The sequence below is a fragment of the Caretta caretta genome, chromosome 3 (assembly GCF_965140235.1).
Source record: "Caretta caretta isolate rCarCar2 chromosome 3, rCarCar1.hap1, whole genome shotgun sequence".
Taxonomy (NCBI): Eukaryota; Metazoa; Chordata; order Testudines; family Cheloniidae; genus Caretta; species Caretta caretta.
Window position 1 is genome coordinate 77,736,682 of NC_134208.1, and position 23,641 is coordinate 77,760,322.

Below are 23,641 nucleotides of genomic sequence, written 5' to 3' on the forward strand. Positions count from 1 at the left end.
CTTTGCATGGAGTTGCTTTTCTCAGAAAGGACTAATCTCATTTTAGCTTTCTTACTAACTGTATTTGCAATGCTAGATAGAGACGATTCCAATACCCTAAATATCAAGACAAATGCTGAAGTAAGTGTAACTCCTTCCATTGATTTCACTGAAAGTTACATCAAACCCTCAAAGAACACATTAGGTCATCAAGGTCACATGGTATTCAAGAGAATTTGTTGCAAATCTAGGGAAATTTACCTTCCCAGTTAAATATAGCATGATTTTCAGCTCGCTTTAGCTGAAGTTGTTAAGCCATTCAGAATTAGCACACTGTAACAAACCTACATACAATCTTCAAGATGTTAAGAAATACCATTTCATCTGGTGGGGGAGGTGAAATCACAGTCCACACAGTAGTACATTTCTCCAGTTTCCGTTTCAGGGCTCTAACAGATTCAAAACAAATGCAACTGAACACAGTCTTGCCAACCCACAGGGACTCGTTTTCACCCTTATATCCAGGACTGCATCATCCCTACAGCCCTTATTCCAGAGCTTCATAGCCTTCCCCAGGCTGCTCCAGGAAGGTATACCTATCAGGCAGAAGGCCTGAGAACGTTAAAGAGATCCATTCACTGACCCGTGTCTCTCCTGTATCACCCACTGTTCAGGAAACAGGAAGCCTTATATCTAGGGCCCTACCAATTTCACAGCCATGAAAAATGTGTCACGGAACGTGAAATAAGCTCTTGAAATCTTATCTCCCCCAAGCTCCTAGGAGTTACTTGTCCCTCCCCTGCATGGCCACTCTGAGTGGCGGAAGGGGTAGGAGGATCATACCCACCTCCGGGTGCCTCCCCCTGCTGCAGGAATATCCGGTGCTTGGCAGAAACCCCAGAAGTTCCTGCAGCCAGAGGAGGCTTGTGCTCCAATCTCTCCCTTGCTGCTGGGAGTGCCCCAAACAGGGGCTCCTAGCTGCTAGTCCCAGCTGGGCTGGGGAGCGACAGGACTTGTTCTTCTCCTGCATGGCTGCTCTCGGGGAGGAGAACAGCCTCTGAGCTTCCTGCAGCACAAATAGGTACATGGAGGTGGGTCTGATCTCCCGCCCGAGAGCAGCCATGCAGGGGAAAGACAAGTCCGGTCTCTTGCTGGCCCAGCAGCTAGGATTCCCTGACTGGGGCACTCCCAGCAGCAAAGGGGAGATCAGACTCATCTCCACCTCCGGGAACCTCCTGCAGCTACAGGAAGCTCTGAAGACAGCACAGAAGGCAATCCCATGACCCCCCGACAATAGGTTTGCAACCCCCTCTGTGCCCCCTTTTGGGTCAGGGCCACCACGGTTACAACACACTGAAATTTCAGGTTTAAACATCTGAAACGTGAAATTTTCAAATTTTATGGCCATGAAATTGATCAGAATGGACCCTGAATTTGGTAGGGCCCTACTTATATGCAACTGCCTGCATAAACGACATCTCCCAGTGTTAAAAAGCCCAAGGGCTGTAACAAGTGCATGTGCCCTAAGACTCAGAGATTCTAATATCTCTCAACACTGTTATTTTACTGTTACATACTACCAAGTAATCCATTCTGACAGTTTGTGACAAAGGAACCACTAGCAATGCTGCTTAACAGATGGACACGCAACAGGCTGAAGACCAGAAGCAATTATTTACCAGAAGCACTTGTTAATCGGAAATAGGTTTAAACAATATTTGCAAGCATGCTGTATATATGCTGATATAAACAGACTAAGTTAAAGTCCCCTTGTCTCCTCTTGTTTTATGGCACTGACAGGCTGAGCAGCACCTTCAACACATAACATGCCAGCTGACTGGCAAAATGGCAACTTCCTATTTCATTATTTTGTATTATATTTAAGACTACATAAAATTAGCACTGATTTACTGTTCTTTGTACTGAAAGGAAGTGCAGCTTACTTTTACACATTCCAATGTGTGCTAACTGGAAACAAATCCACCAGCTGTTGCACTCTCCTCCTGGGCAGTTTGCCTGTGTCACTGGCAATGTGCTCATAAGAACATTTTAAAGATACCTGTATAATTTCTCATATAAAAAGGTTTCACTATATTTTGATCACAGTTGCTAAATGTAGGAAATAAAGTCATTCCAGGAAAAGGGTAATGTCTAGATTTACTATGAATGGCTGAGACACTAAGGGAGAAATGGCCCCTTGGGATCTCAGTCAGATCAATAATTTTCAATTGTAAATGTTTGAAGTGCATGTTAGACATTTATTGATGCCCCCTTGGAATGCATGTACTTTCAACTTTCAAGCCCAAAGGCTATTTCTGTGTGTCAAAGTGTATTTTGCATTGACTGATGTATGCTCCTTCCTTAACACTTACCTATTTCACAATTAGAAAAATTCCAGCAAGAATTTAACACTACTCTCCATACGAGATATAATAATTTTCAGAAAGGTAGGGGTATATTTTTATGAGTGCACCACAGTACAAGGAAATATCTTCTGTACTTATTCAGCCCCCATTACTGTAGTATGAGACCACCACAACGTCTTTTGTGTCTTTATCTTCACAACACCCTAGTGAGGCAGGGAAGTAATATCCCCATGTTACAGTTGCAGAACTGACGCACAGAAAGACTAAAGGCTTGTCTACACCAGTAATTCTCAACCAGGGGTACACGTGCCCCTTGGGGTACTCAGAGGTCTTCCGGGGGTATTCAAGATCAGTGTTTCTCAACTTCGGGGTTGCAGCTCCAAGGGGGAGCATAGGACAGGTTTAGGGGAGTCGCAAGTGCAGGGCTGACATTAAGAGTGGCAAGCAGGACAACTGCTCAGGGTGCCCCACAAAAGCTAAGTTACACGTTTCAGCCCAGCGGTCTGGTATTCAGGCTTCAGACAAAGCTCACAATAAAAGAGAGACTCAAGTATCACATTGAAATGCAAGTATAATATGTATATAATTATATGGTAAAAATGAGAAAGTAATCAATTTTTCAGCTATATAGTGTGCTGTGACAATTTTGTATTTTTATGTCTGATTTTGTGAGGTGAAACTTGGGGTACTCAAGACAAAGCAGACTCCTGAAAGGGGTACAGTAGTCTGGAAAGGATGAGAACCACTAGTCTACACTATAGAGCCTTGGCCAACATAACTATGCTGGCAGAGCCCCCTAGTGTTGACACAACATAAGCCAGCAGAAGTTCCTCCACCTGCATAGCTACATCATCTCCCTTAACAACATTAACAATGCCAGTAGAAACCTCTTTGTTGGCATGTGTGTATCTACAATAGGGGTTCTGCCAGCTGAGCTACCTCATCTAAGGGTGCAATTTTCTCCACACTCCTAGCCAGAGTATGCCAGCTAAACTTCATAGCTTAGACCAGGCCCAAGTCACTTGCCCAAGGTCACACCGGAAGTCTGTGGAAGAGCAGGAAATTGAACCTTCCACATCTCCAACTAACACCCAACCACCACCCCGTCCTTCCTCTACTCTGTACACCTAAGAGGGCATTATACCTCTGAACACCAAGAGGGAATATTTACTCTAAAAGACAGAATTGCAGGTTTCACACACTGCACCACAGAACATGAAAGACTACGCCAGGGGCTAACAGAAAGGCAACCAGACTGGGTGGCTCCAGTGGCAGTTGCTATGGGGAGGTTTGGCCTGCAAGACTGTAATAAATGGCTGAATCAAACTGACAGATACCAGTTCAAAGAGGACTGATCAGACTACACAAATAGCTCATTTCAAACCAGCTTGCACTGTACGTTAGTAGGTGTTATCTCAAATTGCTTTGTAATAGGATACATATCTCTGGAATGGAGTGGGTTTTTTTTCTTTGCCTGACTTAAAAGGCCATTTTGATGTTCAATGAAAACATGCTGGTTAAAAAGTGTTTAACAGAAAGCTCAAATATTGTTACCAAAAGCAATTTACCAGGAGAATGTCTGTTATTATTTGGTGTAATGTAGTTTTCCAGCAATTTTAAAAAAGTATTTCCATTTCTACTTAAATTATATTAGGAAGTACAATTAATCAACGAATTAACTGTACTCAAAAGGACAGTAGTCCCTCAATATTACAAATGCAATTTAAGATTTTCTTAAATTTGAGTACTGTGTATTTTTGTTGTGTTACATGAAATAGATTGTATGCATTCCAAAATCTAAAATGCATTTTGATGCATGTCATGTAAACTTTAGTTCTATGGAGCTTACTAGCCAAAAAAGCTTATTAAGAAGTGCATTTATCAGTTAATACTTTGGTATTCAGTGATATTAATTCCAATTTCCAGTTACAACATTCTTTCCGGTATTATTTCTGGCAATCTGCCAAACAAGAAGTGGTTATAATATTTTTAGGATTTTCCATGATGTGTTAGTCCAAGCAGTTTTTTTCATATTGTATAGCTACACAGGAATTTGTTAGTCTCTAAGGTGCCACAAGGACTCCTCATTGTTTTTACATTAAATTGTGTTCAGTACTTCTCTAACAATACGTCACTACTACTTCAGAAACTTTTTACACATCCATACATTTGGGGCACATTGCTTGGTAAATGTAGTCCCAATTGGTGAAATAAAATAAGTTGTTCTCAGCAATTTGATATGTTAATCAACCAATGTATTCTTTAAATAAAAACACATGTACTGAAGTCAAAACGTAATGCTACTCGGCCCTTCTCTCTGCACAGTGCATTAGCATCAACAATGAAGTCAATATTTCTCTGAAATAATATTGATTACCTTATGCGAGTTTACACTGCAACTATTCAGCAGACAATACCGTATGAAGAACAAAAGTGGCGGCTCTTATTTTAACATTTCAAGAGTACAAATGTGTAGGAAAAACAGTTGACAAGTTTAACCTCAGAAGGTTAAAAAAAATTTTTTTTAAATGAAAACTTAAAATCTGCAGTTGTTGGCACTCATCCAGGGAAAATCTTCTATTTGTTCTGTGCAAGTGGATTTTTTTTAGCTGTTTATAAGTGTTCTTCATTCTTTGTCATTCCTTTTAGCTAATTCAGACGTTTTACTAATTACATGGAATTTAATTAAATATCAATAAATGTACTATTTCAAATGTTCACCTACTCGCAAAAAGCACTTCTCTGGCAGCAATTTATGATGTAACAATGAACCTTAAAGAGTTAGAGCACTTAAAGCAAATTAGAAAGGGGTTCAATGCACAATGGAATCTGGTATCTATATTCCAAGAACAACTCCTTAAAATTTATAAGAGGCTGACATAAATGGCGATTGTTCTGAAACCACTGACGAGATCTTCAGAATTGCCCTGCACTTAGTTTCCCATTACCTCTACAATGTTGGTTGTGAAAAAGTCCATTCCCCTTTTCTGCACTTAAGTCAGAGATATTTTAAAACACAAATAGGCACCAACATTTGTTGTTTGCCTTGAAAGAAAATTCCATGATATTTAATATTATTATTAGAACATGATGTTCAGTTGACAATATTCAACTGATTCAGACAGAAGGCAGTAACCCATATATTCTTTCCAAAACATGCAAGTACAGTAGAACCTCAGAGTTACGGACACTTCAGGAATGAAGATAGTTCGTAACTCTGAAATGTTCTTTAACTTGGAACAAGATGTTACGGACTTCAGCCACGTAGGGAGTTGGGGCTGCAGCCACAAAGTGTGTGGGTGTCAAGGCTCTGAGTGGGTGGGTGGAGTTTCTGACCCTCAGGGTGCCACGGCTCCAGGTGGGGGCCTCAGGGTGTCTTCCCCGGGGGAACACCAGGGCTCTGGAGTTTAGAGCTGGGGGAACACTGGAGCTCGAGGCTTCAGCCCCATGGCTCCACTCCTGGTTTCAGCCTCGCGGGGAGCGCTGGGGCTCAGGGCTTCAGCCCCACGGCTCTGTTCCTAGCTTCTGCCCCACAGCGTGGGCTGGGACTCAGGGCTTCGCTCCCGGTTTCAGCCAGTGGAGGGCGCACCAGGGATCAAGCAGGGAACAGAGCCGGGGGGCTGAAGCCCCGAGTCCTGATGCTTGCCCCGGTCTAAAGCCCTGATCCCCCACTGCTCCTAAGGGTCAGAAGCCCCAATCCCTCCCTCCAACCCCATGGCTGCAGCCCTGAACCCCAGGACTAAAGCCCCGATGCAGTACAGTATTTGCTGTTTTGTTTTGCTTTTTTCGGTCTCCCCAGCTGCTTGATTACTTCCGGTTCCACAGGGTGTCCAGTTGACCGGTAAGTCCATAACTCTGGTGTTCATATCTTTGAGGGTCTCCTGTACCCTGCTTTAATGTCTCCAAGAGGTCCCTCCATCTCCTCCTGAAAACTTTGGCTTGGTCTCCTAACATTTTTAGTTGTCTTATATTCTCTACAGTTAAAGTCCCATGTTACAGACTCACTCCTGCTATTGATTGAGAACTGGATGAGGTTCCTCCAGAATGTCACCACTGCTTCTTTAATCAAAGATAGATAGATAGGAAGAGAGCATCTAATATTGCTTTAAGAGAAGTGATATTTCCACTACAATTTAATCTGCTAGGAACTACAAACTCACCTCTATTCCATACAAAGCAATTAGGAACACGTGCTAAAAGCCCTAAATATTAAAATTAATGTGTTTTGTTTTACCTTCTTAAGCAACAGTAACAAGTATAGGGTCCCTCATATTCAAAAGGTAATAAACATGTATACGTTAATAGCTTAACTTAAATGGCCCAACTCCAGAAGTGTTAACTTCCACCACATGTTGTGATAGTCACATGTAGGATCAATGAGTCTTTAAAGATTATAGGATACACCAATTCAAAGCAGCACAAAACCCTGTCATAATAGATAAGAAAGCTGCACACATATCTCCACTGGTGCAATAACCAACACCTTCCCCCACACATCTTTCAAGGGTCCTACCCATGCCTATCACAACACGTGGTATACCTCATCCAGTGCAGCAAGTGCCCCAACAACAACAATACATTCTTAAATTAATTCATATAGAACAATGACACAAGGCAAAATACACCGTATCACCTGTAGATGAACACTTTTAATAGAATGATCACTCCATATTTGACCTCTCAGTCCTCAGCCTCAAAAGAAATGTGCCCAGCACCTTCAAAAAATTTTGCTGGACACTAAACATCACAGACTCAACAGACACTGGTTTTAGGTCTCATTACAACTTGGTCTTGAACAGTCTCTAACAACATGTGTTAACTCTTTATGCTTAAAAATCTGTTCCACCTTGTGCTCAGTGTCACAGCCAAATACCTTTCCCACACCTGAAGAAGAGCTCTGAGTAAATTTGTCCCTTCCATGAACATCAAACTCACTTTCTCTTTTTCATATCCTGGGACCAACAGGACTTCAGCACCATTACACACAAATTTTATTTATGAACTTTTGTAAAACCTGACCAAGTTTTTTTTAATCTTTATTTTGTTTTAAATTCCACCTGCATATTCCCCAGCAGTGTTTGAAATCCAAGCAGGAGAACACTAAGAACTCCAAAGTGTTACAACAGTTTCGAAAGTGAAACTGACTTAATTGATTTATCATGGCCAAGAGAAAGGAAACAAGAACAGTAAGAGCTGTAGCGTAAACTGGATTTGTAAAATGTTTAATGGCCAATAATCCATACTTGTTAACAATTTTAATAAGGACACTGTTATCAAATGATTGTCCGTTGACACTGTCCCTACAATACATCCTACCCCCACAAATGTGCCGGCTGGGGAAGCAAGCAAGCAATCTGGAAGCCAGGTGCACTGGAAGCGCACAGAAAACAGCCAGTCGAGACACCCGTGGCTACACACAGAGCAAAGGCCCCAGCACAGGCTACATGAAACTGACAGCCCGGTGCCGGCGGCTGGGCATGGAGCAGCCGGGAGGGGCCCGGCACACAGACGCAGTGGGACAGCTGCGCCCGGGCTCCGCTGCCGGCTCTGCGGAGCTACAGTGCCGATGCCAATGCCCCCAAGCTCCGGGGAGCGTCACCGAAGAGCGCCCCGGACCCTGCGCACGCCGGGCAAGCTCATCCCCGCTGCCCCCGCGGTGGGGGGTGGGGAGGAGACAGCGCCGTTAGGGAAACTGAGGCACGGGGAGGGGCGGTGACGCCGGTTCTACTCAGCCCTGCGGAGGGAGCGCGCCCCACCGGCCGGTCGGGCCCAGGGCAGGGCGAGCTCCGGGAAAAGCTGCGTCCCCCCCCTTGGGCAGGAGAATAAAGCCCGCCCCCCCGCGGGAGAACAGGGCACCCGGCCCCAGCGCGTCTCCGCTCCGAGCTGAGGAGACCCATGGCGGGGCCCAGCAGCCAAGGCCACGTAGGCACTGCCCGCCGACCCCCTCCCACGAGATCCCGACCGCTCACCTGCCTTCCGGCTGCCGCGAAGAGCACAGCGCCGGGCGTGACACGGCCGTAAAGCGAGGGAGAGCGGGAGGGGCCAGTTGCGGGAGAGCGGTGGGTAGATCCCGATGGACGCCACGCCCCCACCCCCCGGTCTGGCTCATCCCTTCGCACTGACGTTATCCCGTATTGACCCCGCCCCACGCGCAGCGCCCTGCTTGTTGCTCCCGACTCGCAGATACGGACTCACTGCCCCGTGCCGCGTTCTCCAAAGCCCACTGCCCCGCTGTCCCCTACCGCGCTGTCCCTGCCCCCCGCTAGCCCCTGCCCCGCCGCCACGCCTGCCCCACTGCCACACCTATCCCCTACCCCCCGCTAGCCCCTGTCCCCACTGCCACACCTGTCCCTTGCCCCCCCGCTAGCCCCTGTCCCCACTGCCACACCTGTCCCCTGCCCCCCGCTAGCCCCTGTCCCCACTGCCACACCTGTCCCCTGCCCCCCCGCTAGCCCCTGTCCCCACGGCCACACCTGTCCCTTGCCCCTGTCCCGCTGCCACACCTATCCCCTACTCCCCGCTAGCCCCTGTCCCCACTGCCACACCTGTCCCTTGCCCCTGCTATCCCCTGTCCCCACTGCCACACCTGTTCCCTGCCCCCCGCTAGCCCCTGTCCCCATGGCCACACCTGTCCCTTGCCCCCCTCTAGCCCCTTTCCCCACTGCCACACCTGTCCCCTGCCCCCCGCTAGCCCCGTCCCCACTGCCACACCTGTCACCTGCCCCCCCACTAGCCCCTGTCCCCATGGCCACACCTGTCCCTTGCCCCTGTTATCCCCTGTCCCCACTGCCACACCTGTCCCTTGCCCCCGCTAGCCTCTGTCCCCACTGCCACACCTGTCCCCTGCCCCCCACTAGCCCCTGTCCCCACGGCCACACCTGTCCCTTGCCCCTTCTAGCCCCTTTCTCCGTGGCCACACCTGTCCTCTGCCCCCCCGCTAGCCCCTGTCCTCACTGCCACACCTGTCCCCTGCCCCCCACTAGCCCCTGTCCCCACTGCCACACCTGTCCCCTTCCCCCACTAGCCCATCCCTACTGCCACACCTGTCCCCTGCCCCTCGCTATCCTGTGTTCCCATTGCCACACCTGTCCCCTTCCCCCACTAGCCCATCCCCACTGCCACACCTGTCCCCTACCCTGCTGTCCCCACCCCTACTGCCATGTGTGTACCCTACCCCAGGCATCCGCTACCCCCACTGCCACTCTTGTACTAATCTAGACCCTCTGTACCAGTACCCTACCTCCTGCTATGCCCTACCTCTACTGCCACACATGTACCCTTTCCCTCATGCTATCCCCTACTGCCACACACGTGTATCTCACCCGATGCTATTCCCCTACCCCGCATAGACAGAAATCAGCGTGCATATTGATCCTATGAACTGCTCTCTGCACCCCACCCACATGTATACTACCCCACATACTGCTCTGATATACCATTCTCTGTTTCCACCCACATACGTCCCACCCCTCATGCTGCTCCATCCCCAGCTCCATTCCCACTCATATACAGTTCTCATCCACATATTTTACATAGCATTTATTGCCTCTTATTCCTACCCCTAGTCCCCACTACACACTGTTTTTCCTAGCCCCACCCATATTGTCCCTCTCTTCCATATACTGCTCCCTACTCTGACTTCCCCTACTCACTCCTCCCCTTACTCCACTTAAATCTACATACATCTGAGCCAACCTCAGGCCTCAGTTATTCACTCATACACCCCGTACAACTTCCCTGCCCCTTTTTATACCCCTTCACATGCTAGTGAAAATTGGAATGTGGGTGGATTCAGGCACTATTTCAAGTCATCTATGGAATTGTTAGGAGGACGTGGGGAACTGTAGAGAAGAAAAGATATAAGGATGTTGAGCACAGGAGACTCCTGATTTAGAAGCAGCAAAGAGTCCTGTGGCACCTTATTGACTGACAGACGTATTGGAGCATAAGCTTTTGTGGGTGAATACCGACTTCGTCAAATGAAAGTAGTGGAAATTTCCAGAGGCAGGTATAAATATGCAAGCAAGAATCAGGCTAGGGATAACGAGGTTAGTTCAATCAGGGAGGATGAGGCCCTCTTCTAGCAGTTGAGGTGTGCACACCAAGGGAGGAGAAACTGCTTTTGTAGTTGGCTAGCCATTCCCAGTCTTTGTTTAATCCTGAGCTGATGGTGTCAAATTTACAAATGAACTGAAGCTCAGCAGTTTCTCTTTGAAGTCTGGTCCTGAAGTTTTTTTGCTGCAGGATGGCTACCTTTAAATCTGCAATTGTGTGTCCAGGGAGGTTGAAGTGTTCTCCTACAGGTTTTTGTACATTGCCATTCCTAATATATGATTTATGTCCATTTATCCTTTTACGTAGGGACTGTCCAGTTTGGCCGATGTACATAGCAGAGGGGCATTGCTGGCACATGATGGCGTATATTACATTGGTGGACGTGCAGGTGAATGAACCGGTGATGGTGTGGCTGATCTGGTTAGGTCCTGTGATGGTGTCGCTGGTGTAGATATGTAGGCAGAGTTGACATTGAGATTTGTTGCATGGATTGGTTCCTGAGTTAGAGTTACTATGGTGTGGTGTGTAGTCGCTGGGGAGAAAATGCTTCAGGTTGGTGGGCTGTCTGTGGACGAGGACTGGCCTGCCTCCCAAGGCCTGTGAAAGTGGGGGATCGTTGTCCAGGATGGGTTGTAGATCACTGATGATGCATTGGAAAGGTTTTAGCTGAGGACTGTATGTGATGGCCAGTGGAGTTCTGTTGATTTCTTTCGTGGGCTTGTCTTGCAGCAGGAGGCTTCTGGGTATACGTCTGGCTCTGTTGATCCGTTTCCCTATTTCCTCATGTGGGTATTGTAGTTTTGAGAATGCTTGGTGAAGATCTTGTAGGTGTTGGTCTCTGTCTGAGGGGTTGGAGCAAATGCAGTTGTACCTCAGCGCTTGGCTGTAGAGAATGGATCGTGTGGTGTGTCCGGGATGGAAGCTGGAGGCATGAAGATAGGCATAGCGGTCAGTGGGTTTTCGGTATAGGGTGGTGTTAATGACAGATTTCAGAGGAACAGCCGTGTTAGTCTGTATTCGCAAAAAGAAAAGGAGTACTTGTGGCACCTTAGAGACTAACCAATTTATTTGAGCATGAGCTTTCGTGAGCTACAGCTCACTTCATCAGATGCATATCGTGGAAACTGCAGCAGACTTTATATATACACAGAGAATATGAAACAATACCTCCTCCCACCCCACTGTCCTGCTGGTAATAGCTTATCTAAAGTGATCAACAGGTGGGCCATTTCCAGCACAAATAGTCTGTTAGTCTATAAGGTGCCACAGGACTCTTTGCTGCTTTTACAGATCCAGACTAACACAACTGCCCCTCTGATACTGATTTAGAAGTTAGCATGGAGGTATCTGGTAGGTCAGGGTTTTAGAGATTACAGGGGGAGGAAAAGAACAGATACATTTACAAGGATGGTCAGTCGTCATTCTGTAGGGAAAAACCTAGCTAGGGTAAAGAAGAAATATCTTCCCTGCCTCCCATAATAATGTTCAATTAGATGTATTATGGTGGAGGAAGTGAACCCTGGATACACACATGAAAACTCGTATTACTATAAGAAACTCCTAGCTGTATAAATATTAACACTCAGAGTTAGACTAGTTACTTCTGTTTTCAGTTTTATCATCCTCTGAAGCATTTAGCATTACCCTTGTCAGATAGAGGATAGTGGACAAGATGCATCTTCTGTCTGTTTTGTTATGACAGTTACTGTGTTCTTGAAATGCAGATGTATTATATGTATATGCTTGTATAGACATGAGAGATATAGAAAGACAGTCCAAGCACACATCTAAAGGACTAGACTCTTCTACAAACCATCAGCACAAGGGGCTTGTGACGGGCTATACAAAGTAGACAAGAGGGATTCTTCTTGAAAAACAGCATTAAAGGACTATGTCCAAGTTTGTCATCGACTCTGTGGCTTCCACTGACATGAAATGAACCAAGACCATCCTTCCAAAGAAAGAACTTAGAAGGCAGTGGTTCACTAGACGTTCCATGAATTGGATGCTTTCTCCACATTCACATATTGGGCTGTCCTTCATTTTCCATTTGTATAGCCAGATAATTGTAATGCCTGTGTGAGGTTTTTATGCAGTTCACCATCATCCATATCTTAAGTGGCATGGTGAGGCCTGGTCCTCAGGATCTGTGATCCAGTGTTGATTCTTGATCCCGCTATGTTCTCACAGCCTCCACCACTTTTGTCTTTTGGTGACAGGCCTGAGGTTTTGAGAGCTTTGGCCACTAAGCAGAAGGAGTTCCTGGATTTAAGGAGGCATCTTTGGGATTGGTGGGGCTGGGAGGCTTGGGTTGGAGATCTTCATAGATGGGCAAGTTTGGGTTCATTATCATGCAGTTATATTCTTGTATTATTGCTGCCTCTCTTTGAAGGAATGGTGATAAAATATGTGTGAGGACAGGCAGACAGACTGTCAGAGTTGACTTCAGCACTCATGTGACAAATCTCATAGCAGTGTTCAATTGCATGAAAACAAGTTTTATATGTATGCTACCTGCCCATACTAACACACAGTATTCAGCTGCTGAGAAGACAAGGGCCAAGGTGGGTGTCTTCAAGTTGTGAGCATTGGCTCCCTAACTGGCCCTAGCTAATTTTGTGGATTATATTGTTCCTCTTCTTTTTATTTTGGGGAAGGAAGATGGCAATCTTCATGTGGTTCTCCCTGATAAGTGCTTGAGCAAGACCAGTGCCATCAACATGGTCAGTGAACACTGATCGACAGTCTTGAAGTCTAAAAAGCAGTGCCAGCAACAAAAAGGTTAAAGAACAGCTCTGGGGTCAGGTGGCTACTTTGTACTTGGGGTTGGAGGAGGAGCCTGAAAGGGAGCCCCAACTCAGAGGGCCCTAGGGAGGTGGACAGACTTATCATTCTCAGTTCCCAGAGAGGAGCACAGCAGGCAGCCTAGGTGTTTGTGAGCACAGAGCAGTAGGACAGATAACTGAAGTATTCTGATAGGACAGAAGGGCGGGTGCTGCTGTTTATTTCTATTAATTTTGTTTTCCATTGCTATGTGGGAACTGAGACCAGGGCCTTAACCTCAGAGCAGACCTCTTCTGAGGAGATGAGCCCCCGGGAAAGAATCAAGAGGTCTGGGAAGATAGGCCTTAACTGCTTGGTATGAGGGTCCCTGGGCTGGAACCCAGGGCAGAGGGAGTGATGGACTAGGTTCTTCTACAGCCCCAGTATGCAGACCAGCTTGAACACCCCAGACAAAAATCGTTGGGAGGCCTACTGGGTGTGGGCCTAGGCTGCTGACCTGATGTAAGGGCCTAGGACTATTGAGTTAAAACCCTGGTTTACCCCAAAAGGAGTGAGACTAAATGTGACTGGCTGGAGGGCGGAGTCACAAGGTGACTTGGCCACCAGTGGACCTAGATGACCAGAGTACAGAGAGAAAAAACCCTGTGACACCACTGAGACCCGGTGTGCCTCACTGAAAATGCCAAGGTCAGGGCAGGCTGCTAAAGGGGGAGCAGCTATTCCCAAAACTGGTGGTTACCACTGAAGTTAAACTCACCAACCAGTCACAAACTGTGCTTCTGATCCCCCACACTGGTTATCAAGAAGCTAAAAAAAGAAATCACACAGCTCCCTTTATTGCATTCCAGTTCTCTGGCTCCCAGTCAACACCTAAATCCAGCATAGTGAGAAGTTATTCAGAAACTCTGCTCACTATAACACAATGCTCTTCTGACCCCAAAGTGTCAGCCACGTTACAGGTCAATATTAGTTTGGAGCTTACCCAAAATACAAAGCTGCCAAACAATCCTTTAGTGACTAAAACTAAAGGTTTATTATAAAGAAAAAAGAACAAGAAGCGAGTGGAGTGGTTAAATGGTAAAGCAATCAGATACATACAGAAGTCCATATATCAGGTTCTTAGCAGGGTTGGTGAGTTGCTGGCTTGAAAGTCCCTCTGGAACATCTCCAAAGCTTGGATGGGTCATTCAGTCCTTTGTTCAGAGCTTCGTTTGTAGAAAAGTTACTCCAGAGGTAAGAAGCAGGAATGAAGACAAAATGGAGATGATGCAGCTGCCCTTTACGTTCCTTTTGCCGTGTGGCTTGTACTTCCTGTGTCCCAAACGCAAGCGTCACAGCACATGGCATGGAAAAGTCTTGGAGTTCCCTGTCCATAGGGATGCCCCTACAAGCCCTGCTGACTCATAAGGTATAGCCCCTGGCTTCCTTCAATGGGTTCTTTGTACAGCTGAGAACTCTTGATGGGCCATCAATCAAGCTAGGTAGTGCTGATGCCAATCTGTCTGGGGGTGTCAGGCAGATGCACAGTACAAGTTTTGAAATACAAATACATCATACATATTTATAACTCACAATACAAGGGTGATAGAAACATATAAACAAGATTATCATACTTGGCAAATCATAACATTTTCACAGATACTTTACATGGCATAACTGGTCAGATTCCTTGCAATTTTATAATATCGGTATTAACAATATCATAAAGTGTCTCCCATATTTCATTCAGCTTTACAACCACACCTAGTCAAAGCGCCAAAGCATCCAAATCTCTATCTGGAGATTCCCTAATATCATAGATAGGGCCCTACCAAATTTAGGGTCCATTTTGGTTAATTTTACAGTCATAGGATTTAAAAAATCTTAAATTTAATGATGTCAGCTATTTAAATCTGAAATTTCGCAGTATTGTAATTGCAGGGGTGTTGACCCAAAAAGGATTTGCTGTGGGGTCACAAGATTATCGTAGGGGGGGTTGCAGTACTGCTACCCTTACTTCTGAGCTGCTCCTAGTGACAGCGCTGCCTTCAGAACTGAGCAGCTGGAGAATGGTGGCTGCTGGCCAGGAGCCCAGCTCTGAAGGCAGAGCCACCTCCAGCAGCAGTGCAGCGTAAGGATGGCATGGTATGGTATTGCCACCCTTACTTCTGCACTGTTGCTTGCAGAGCTAGGCCCTCAGTCAGCAGCTGCCACTCTCTGGATGCCCAGTAAGGGTGGCATGGTATGATATTACCGTCCTGACTTCTGCACTGCTGCAAATGGGGCGCTGCCTTCAGAGCTGGGCAAGGGTGGCAATACCATGATCCCACTAAAATAACCTTGCGACACCCGCCCCCTGCAACTCCCTTTTGGGTCAGAACCCCCAGTTTGAGAAACATTGGTCTCTCCCATGAAATCTGTAAAGTGTAGGGTAAAAGCATACAAAAGACCAGATTTCATTGGGGGAGACCAGATTTCAGGTCCACGACACGTTTTTCATGGCTGTGAATTTGGTAGGGCCAAATATAATCATAGAGCTTGCTATACTGACTCTGGTCTATGCATCCTGTAGCCCTGGCTACCAATCACTAGAAATCCACAATTTGTGTATGGTCCCTTGGAGCCTATATCCAACCATCATACTGTAAAATTTGTAGGTTTAAAGTATGCCAAGTATGCACAGAATGAGCCTCAAAATCAGTGATCCATAACCATTTGATGGACACAGCTGGCTCTTCACTTTTTATCATGTAACTTCATAACAAGCAAATGATCAAGACAGAAAAGTATGTTCTAAAAATGGAATAATTTATATATCAACAGTATGGTGTGAATAAACCACAAATAAAATGTCATCCCTAACACTTGGAAAATAAGGCATATTCACTATCCTCCTATGAGCTATTCTGTTTCTACAGCACAGTGTATGCTGTAAATATTGACATGATCACTTTTTAATTTATACAACAAGATATGATTTTGACTGAATGTAAAATGAGTTTAATCTGTCAAATAACAGATTTTCCTTTCATTGTGACTTCCGATGCATGTTTTACTGGGGATTGCACTAGCCCTAAAAAAGGCAAAGAAATTATACAGTTTTAAAAATAATAAAACTGTACAAGAAAAAGAATGAGCATCTAGGGATAGGTAGGTAAATATTAAAATACAATCATAGTTTATACAATCTCTTAAAAATGTAGTTATGAAGACAATTATATTGCTTATTCCAAAACCAATTTTAACTCCGTCCCTGTATTTCCCACCCAGCCTCATCCTATAGACCTGAAATTCTTACCCCTCATTCATCCTAAATCATATTTTCAATATGGGCTACAAACTATTATACACAATCCATACACCCAACTACAGTCCATCCTTTAGTTTACCCACTCATTTTTAGAAACACCAACATCTTGCTTATTTCCGTCTTTATATATATCATAGACTTGACTACATTGTATTCTCCATGCAAAGCCCAGAGGCAAGCTCTTATAACCCCTGCATCCACTATGGTTAATTTTTTTTTTCGTTTATGTTGTGATAGCATCCAAGGACCTAATCAGGACTGGGCCTTATGGTAGGCTTTTGCACAAACACACAAGAAACATGGTTCCTGTCATGAACAGCTTATAAGTCAGAAAAACCAAACCACCTCATCTATCCTACTTAACTAGATTGGAAATTCCATTACACATTCTCATGTCATCCTTTCCTTATGAATCAGAGACCTCCCTACAGATACCATATGTCTACTTTCATCCAATCTATTCTGCGCATACAAGTCACTGGCCTCAGTAAGTCACTCATCAAACCTTATTATGGCCAGTATTGCCATAAATGAGGCTTATTTATCATAGAGGAAAGAATGAAGTACATATGTCTGCAGAATGTATTCTACTTTTGTAGTCAATAATACAAAAATGTTCTAAAGTTGTGGTTATGTTATCATATAATTCTCTTCTTGTTAGAGGGATAGTAAACAGCTATACAGGGACAGAGTTAAGGTTATTTTTGGAATATTCAATAATAAATGACTCATTACATGTGTATATATGTAAAGATTTAGGAGCTGTGCAACGTCCCTTGTTCCCCTTGAGCTCACACTGCTTTCTGGATGTCATGAGTTCACAGAGACTCTATTTCATCCTGCTTCTTATCTTGCTGTGCTTTGAAGCTCTGTCTTCAGTTTCCCCTGCCTTGCACTGCTCAGCAGAACTTAGAAGCATGCCACTGATCTCTCATTTCTCCCTGTCACTCAAAGATCTAAAGTGAACAGTAGGTCACACATACTTTATGAAGCATTGACTCTACCAAATTGTAAGTCCATTTTTGTAACTGATTTTTTATTAATTAGCCCACACCCTAAAATATATTATTATCACTCATATATATGTATAATTTCAAGTTTTACAATAAAGCTGTTTTTCAGCTAGACTCAAGGTAGAACCAAAAACACTAGACACTGAGTAAAATTTCAAGAAAGTCATTTTTATGTATCCCTAATTTAGGAATGGTTTGATCAATTACCTTCTTGCTTTCCAAAAAAAAAAAAAATTGTCGTGTACCCTGAAAGTAATCACAAAAATACTTTTGCTGAAGCTGCTTCTCAGTGACTCCGTAATATAGGTAAATTTTATGATCTGTACTTCAGAAACAGCAATAATTTTCTTCATATGTTCTAGAATAAGCAGATGAGAGCCATGTTATATTGAATCTGTTGCTTCAAACAGCATGATTGTTAAATTAAGTACAGAAACCTGCAAATTGAAAACTAAAGATTTCTAAATGAACACTGGGTCCTTTAAGAAGTGGTTAATTTATTTATATAACCTTTTCAGTTTTTATTTTTTAAAGTTTGAATGTGTTTGGATAAAGTAGTTATGGACAAGTAGCAGCAGGAGAAAGGGGACTCTGTATTAAGGGAAACTGCAGTGATAAGCTAAAACAGCCAAATAATGTACATTCCGAGATAAGCCTATGAGGATCTTGTTCCTCAGGAACATTTCCTTCAGTTTTTTCTGATGATGTTGATCCTTAATCCCATTCCCCCTTTATTGCCTTTTGTGCGACCTCATTAGCTGTATATCAATAATCTTCCTTATCTAAAACTACTGACCATCATGTCTTGTCCTGTGTGTGTTTGTTGTGTTTTATTTAGAGCCTGTTCCGGAGAGGTGCTGAGGACAAAGTCGAAAGGAATTGTAAATTCTCATCTTATCTCTGGATGCTCTTACAGCCTGAGCCTACAAGACTACTGGTGCCAGGCATAACCAGACTAAGCAATTGCTTAAGGCCCAGAGCAACTCAAGGAACCCCCTTTTTTGCTTTTTTAGTACGTGTTGTGTGTGGGGAGACCACCCCCTCAAATAGTCCTGCTTACGGTCCCCAATGGCCTCTTGTCTACAAACACTTAGTCAGGTGAGAAGTCCTCACTTATGCATATGAGTAAGGGAAAACAAAAACAAGTCCTTAGATTGGAAACTCATTGGCGCAATCAACATGTTTGCAATACGCCATGTAGATTTATCCAAGTAATATCACATTCAGGAAACGTATACAAGTCAGTTGATTTTTACAGTTCTCATGTGAAAAGCATCATGAAAGTTAGGGAACAATAGGTCCCTAATAGTGCTGCTGTCTAGTTTCAGCCACTGTGACCACAGCTAGCTGGTGACAGTTGTACCATGACAGTAGAACAAGGTACTAAATGGACTCTTTGGTTTCTTTTTCAAAACTATAAACAAAAAAAGTAAGTTTAACACACGTACCATACATTTTACAGTTAACTAAAGTGTACTTCAGATCCAGAAAAGTGAAAGACTACTAATTAGAATATTTCTCTTTATTTTGATAGCAGCAAACTTATTAAATCACAGCAAACTTATTTATTAAATCACTGTAGTCAAGAAGACTCAATTTCATCCTCAGCTGCAGTTATAGGCTAAACATGACAGACGTACTTGACTCATTGTTGATCTCTGTCGTGAGAGTATCAAGTGACGGAAACAAAACTCCTCTCTGCAGATGCCACTGTTACAGAAATTGTGAGAAGAATCCCAAATCAATGTTATTATGTAGAGATAATACGACTTCCTCAGAAAACATCCAACATCTATTGCCCATGATTATGAAGCAATCATGCTGATCATGGCAACAACTGCAATGCTTGCAAAAGCTCCTGTGTCTAACTGAGTTGCTGTCATTCAAATCAGCTGTAATTCTTTAGTGTTCTTGTTCCCATGGATTTTAATATTTTGTTGAAAAGTCACAGAGAGATTGTAAGTGGCTGGCAGGCCTTGAAACTTAATATCTTCTTGTGAGATATAGTATATTGCTGTATCCACCACTGCATAACAAGTCACAATTCTAATTTGTTATTAGGGACTTGATTCTTTTTCATCCTTATACTGGATAGAATAAACATAATATATCATCTCAATTATTAATTCTCTAGATTGATCTCTAGTTTCAATCTATTAATATTGTCTTCCACTGAGTATAACTATATTTAGATTTACCTTTAACTGTTCTTCACTCACTCTCTTTAACTCTTTGAATACACCTTCATAGCAATTATATATCTTGTCAAAGGATCTAAAAATTAATCATCACAGTACTCCTGTGAAGTGGGTGAATATCATTGTTACTAGAGTAGAGTGAATAACTCACAACAAATAATATATCTGATTATTTTATTGTCCATTTATGATTGTGCAATATCCTTGACTTTCCTTACATTTTTTCAAAAGTGCCGGTGTGCTAGGTACCTATGACAGAAATAGTATAAACAATGTTAGACAAATCTTTGTCATTTTCTTTAATTCAGGACTAATACTGAAGTTTTCTGCGATTATTTGCTATACTGTTATTTTTATGGGGAAAAAATATCATGTCATTTGAGTATTTTTCCTTATGTAATGATCACATCAATAGTTACCCTATTCTCTTTCCTCTCCTCTGTCACAGAACCATGACATTTTAACTGGTCCCCTAAAAACAAAAACAACCCACCCAACACCCTCTGATGGGAACTTAGATGTTATATTCAACAGGAAACCAGGCTAAGTGAACACCAGAAAATGTTTTAAGGCATTTCTCCAATGTTGGCTTCCACTCTGAATTCTTAACAGCTTTCCTTGATCCGTAGTGCTTATGTATCTCAGTCATGTTTCTCGCTTGAACTATGCTTGCATATTTTCAAGATGAGTGCACTGTCATGTTTCTTGACTTTGCAATGACATGTTTTGCCAGTTTCTGTATCGGAGGGGAATGAAAAAGGAAAGCAAAACAAATGGGAGCATCATCTCATTTTGAAAACAAAAAATAATTTTCTTTTAAGAAAATCACTATTTGCAACTCCTATGCTTAATAATGGATAGTAAACAACTTTGTAATAAGCTGTCAGTATTTGCCTGAAATGCCGCCCCTTGTTAGCAGAAGTGAATCCTTCTGGGGAATGTTAAGAGGGGTCTGGTGATCCACTGAGGTAGGTGTCTCTTTATCCTATCTGAATATACAGGTGCTGTACAAGGAGCACTCTGTGGCAAGAGGATCTAAGATATAGGCTGAAGAGTTCTTGAGTAGGAACTGAGCCAGGGGAGAAGATTTGAACTGGAGTGTTGTGCTGTTAATTTCTGAGGTTGAACTATGCATAGTGCATGGACTGTGTTTAAGAATAGGTTGAGAATGGCATCAGCTCACAAACATAAATTGGAAAGTAGCGATCATTACCAATATACACTTTTCTGCAGACATCTCATTTTTTCTATCACTCTCTCTAATTTTGAAACAATTGGCAGGACTGCTCCATGAATAACAATCTGGCCTTACTTATATTCAACACTGTGTTTGAGGAGGATTGAGTTGAGATACATAAAAAAATCTTGGCGCCAGAAATCTAGCCATTTGATTCATTGTTGTCACTATGGTGAAGTTCGTATCCTTGTGGAGTGAACAATATAGACTGCTGATGTTGTACTACCAGATTTTCAACCTGCAGGGTAGACCTCACCTATCACTTCATGTTCTTTTTGTTTCTTTCCTCTCTTTTTGTATGTCTTCAAGAATTACTTTTTTATCTCTGGTCTGTTATTGCCAAAATTCATACAGTACTGTTAGCAATTTTTCCTTAAGTTTATCAAAGTAATGCAAACTGTACAGAAACAGTGTGACAGGCAGCTTGGATGGCCAGGCCACCTAGTGACTAGAGCTCCTAGCTCTCAGCCCACTGCTTGGTTGAGGAGCCTCAGTCTTTAAGGTCAGGTGGGTTCGGGGGACCCAGGTTCTCCCTCTCACTGGGTCCCAGCAGAGGGCTCTGTATATCAATCCCTTAACAGGGGAAGCCCTCCTAGCAGGGAGTAAAAATCCACTGCCCTGGACTACTTCCTGCCACTCTGTTCAGACTGGCATGGCCCCTCTAGTCCAATTTGCTGGGTTGCTTGCTTCCCGTAGGGTCCTCCCTTGGATGGCGCCTTGCCACAGTCCCCGGCTCCTTCGGGCAAGGCAGCCACAAGTTGGTGAGGGCAAGCCCCACAATGTCTCTGGGATTCACACTCTGTTACCTCCAGTGCTGGAAGCTCCTCGATCCCCTTCACAGTCTCCCTTGGTTGGGGAGCCAGTGCTTGCTTCCTGTTGGCTGCCTTGGCTGGCAGGCTAATGCTCCTTCCCCTCAGTCATGGAGACAGCTAGCTCCTGCCTCTTTGCAGTTAACCACAAACTAAGCCAGGCTCCCTTCTTTTCTCCCCCTTCCAGGCCTGGCACTGGGTGCAGGTATAGCGGGCCAGGGCTAGCTGGTCCCCAAAGCTCTTTAATCCCTTTGTTGCTGGCTGGCAATTTCTCTGCTTCATCACAAACAGGTATCACTATCTCATCTTCAGAGACCGGTCATGATGTTGCCAAAAAAAAAAAATTCAGATTTTGACTTACACGTCATAACTTTTTTTTGAAAAGCAAGGTGGTCTGCCATATTAGGTCAGTGTCAATGCAGTTACCCATAGTACAGTACTATACAAAGTTCAGTGCTGCAGTGAGCTATAGGTGGGTGACCCTCTCTCATATCCCCAGTAACTTCAGGGGGCTGAAAACAAGCACAGGTGTCCACCACTGGGAGCTCACTGGAGAAACAGGGCCATAGTCCTTAGCACTGCCCATCTCAGTGTATTGGTGTTATATGTTCCCTGTGTGATGCCTTCCTGGGTGGCTGCATTCTGTATTCACTTAAGTGGTCTTTATTTTAGAGCACATTAGGTTAGCCTACCTTAGTCCTATAGTGGCAAAAACAGTGGCAAGGTATGTATGGTATGGTAGCAAGGTATGTACCAGAAAGAAAAGGTCAGACTCTTCTAGTCAGACGCAGACGGCAAAATTTCTTTTTGGCTACAGCTGCTGTTGGGTCTTTCTAAAGCAGCCCTTGACTGAGCTAAAAAAATCCTCCAAGATTTTGAGGGCTTGTCCTCACGCACAGCAGTACAGTGGTGCAGCTGCATCAGTGCAGCTGTGTCACTGGAGTGCTTTAGTGAAAACGCTGCTATGCTGACAGGAGAGTTTCTCTCATCGGCATAGTTAATCCACTTCCCAGTAGCTGTTGATGGGGGAAGCTCTCCCTTCAAGTAGTACTATCTACATAGGGGGTTAGGTCAGTATAACTACCTTACTCAGGGGTGTGGATTTTTCACATCCCTAAGCGATGCAGTTTTATAGATTCATAGATATTTAGGTCAGAAGGGACCATTTTGATCATCTAGTCTGACTTCCTGCACAACGCAGGCCACAGAATTTCAGTTATACCGATATATGTTAGTAGTGGAAACGGCCTGAACGTGGGTCCCAAATATGAGTGCCCTTCCTCAAACACTGTTGCAGATATCAGCTTGGAAACAATAATTGTGTAGTTTTAGAAACTAACACCAGCCAAACATTTTTTATAAGAATATTTTAGTGCAAAAATATAAATCATGTCCATTTCTAAGACTGTTTCTTGGTGTCCCATAAAGTACTCAACAATTGTTCAGATGTTTCTTACTATACAAAATAAGCATGTTTATAATTTTAGTATGATCATCATGATTCTTTCATCATTTGAAGCCTGTGTAGTGAACCAGTTAGTAGCCTAAAGAAAAGGACTATAATCATGTGAACTGAATAACAGAGATGCTTTGGTAAAATGCTCCTTTTTAAGAATGTGCGTATTACGACCTTATTTTTATTTGACTGGTGAACATAAAATTAAAGTATACTCTTGTACCATGTGGTTTTCTTATGTTTCTTGCTATGTTTCTCTTGAAAATAGCAATGAACGTAATAATATCAATTGTTTTCAGATCTGATGAAGTGAGCTGTAGCTCACGAAAGCTTATGCTCAAATAAATTTGTTAGTCTCTAAGGTGCCACAAGTACTCCTTTTCTTTTTTTGAAATCTTTATCAGATACTCAGCAAGTTAACTACAAAGAATATGTCTCTGGAGGAATGGAACACA

At 43.8% G+C, this 23,641-nt stretch overlaps 1 protein-coding gene across 1 annotated transcript in view; it reads right to left on the reverse strand.

The window, feature by feature from the left end:
• The window catches only part of ASCC3 (activating signal cointegrator 1 complex subunit 3), a 514,213-nt gene extending 505,795 nt beyond the window's left edge, over positions 1-8,418 (reverse strand). Inside the window, exon 1 of the mRNA XM_048844924.2 lies at positions 8,315-8,418. The gene's annotated coding sequence lies outside the window, so the exon portion shown is untranslated. The remainder of the gene's footprint in view (positions 1-8,314) is intronic.
• Between the last annotated feature and the right edge of the window lie 15,223 nt (positions 8,419-23,641).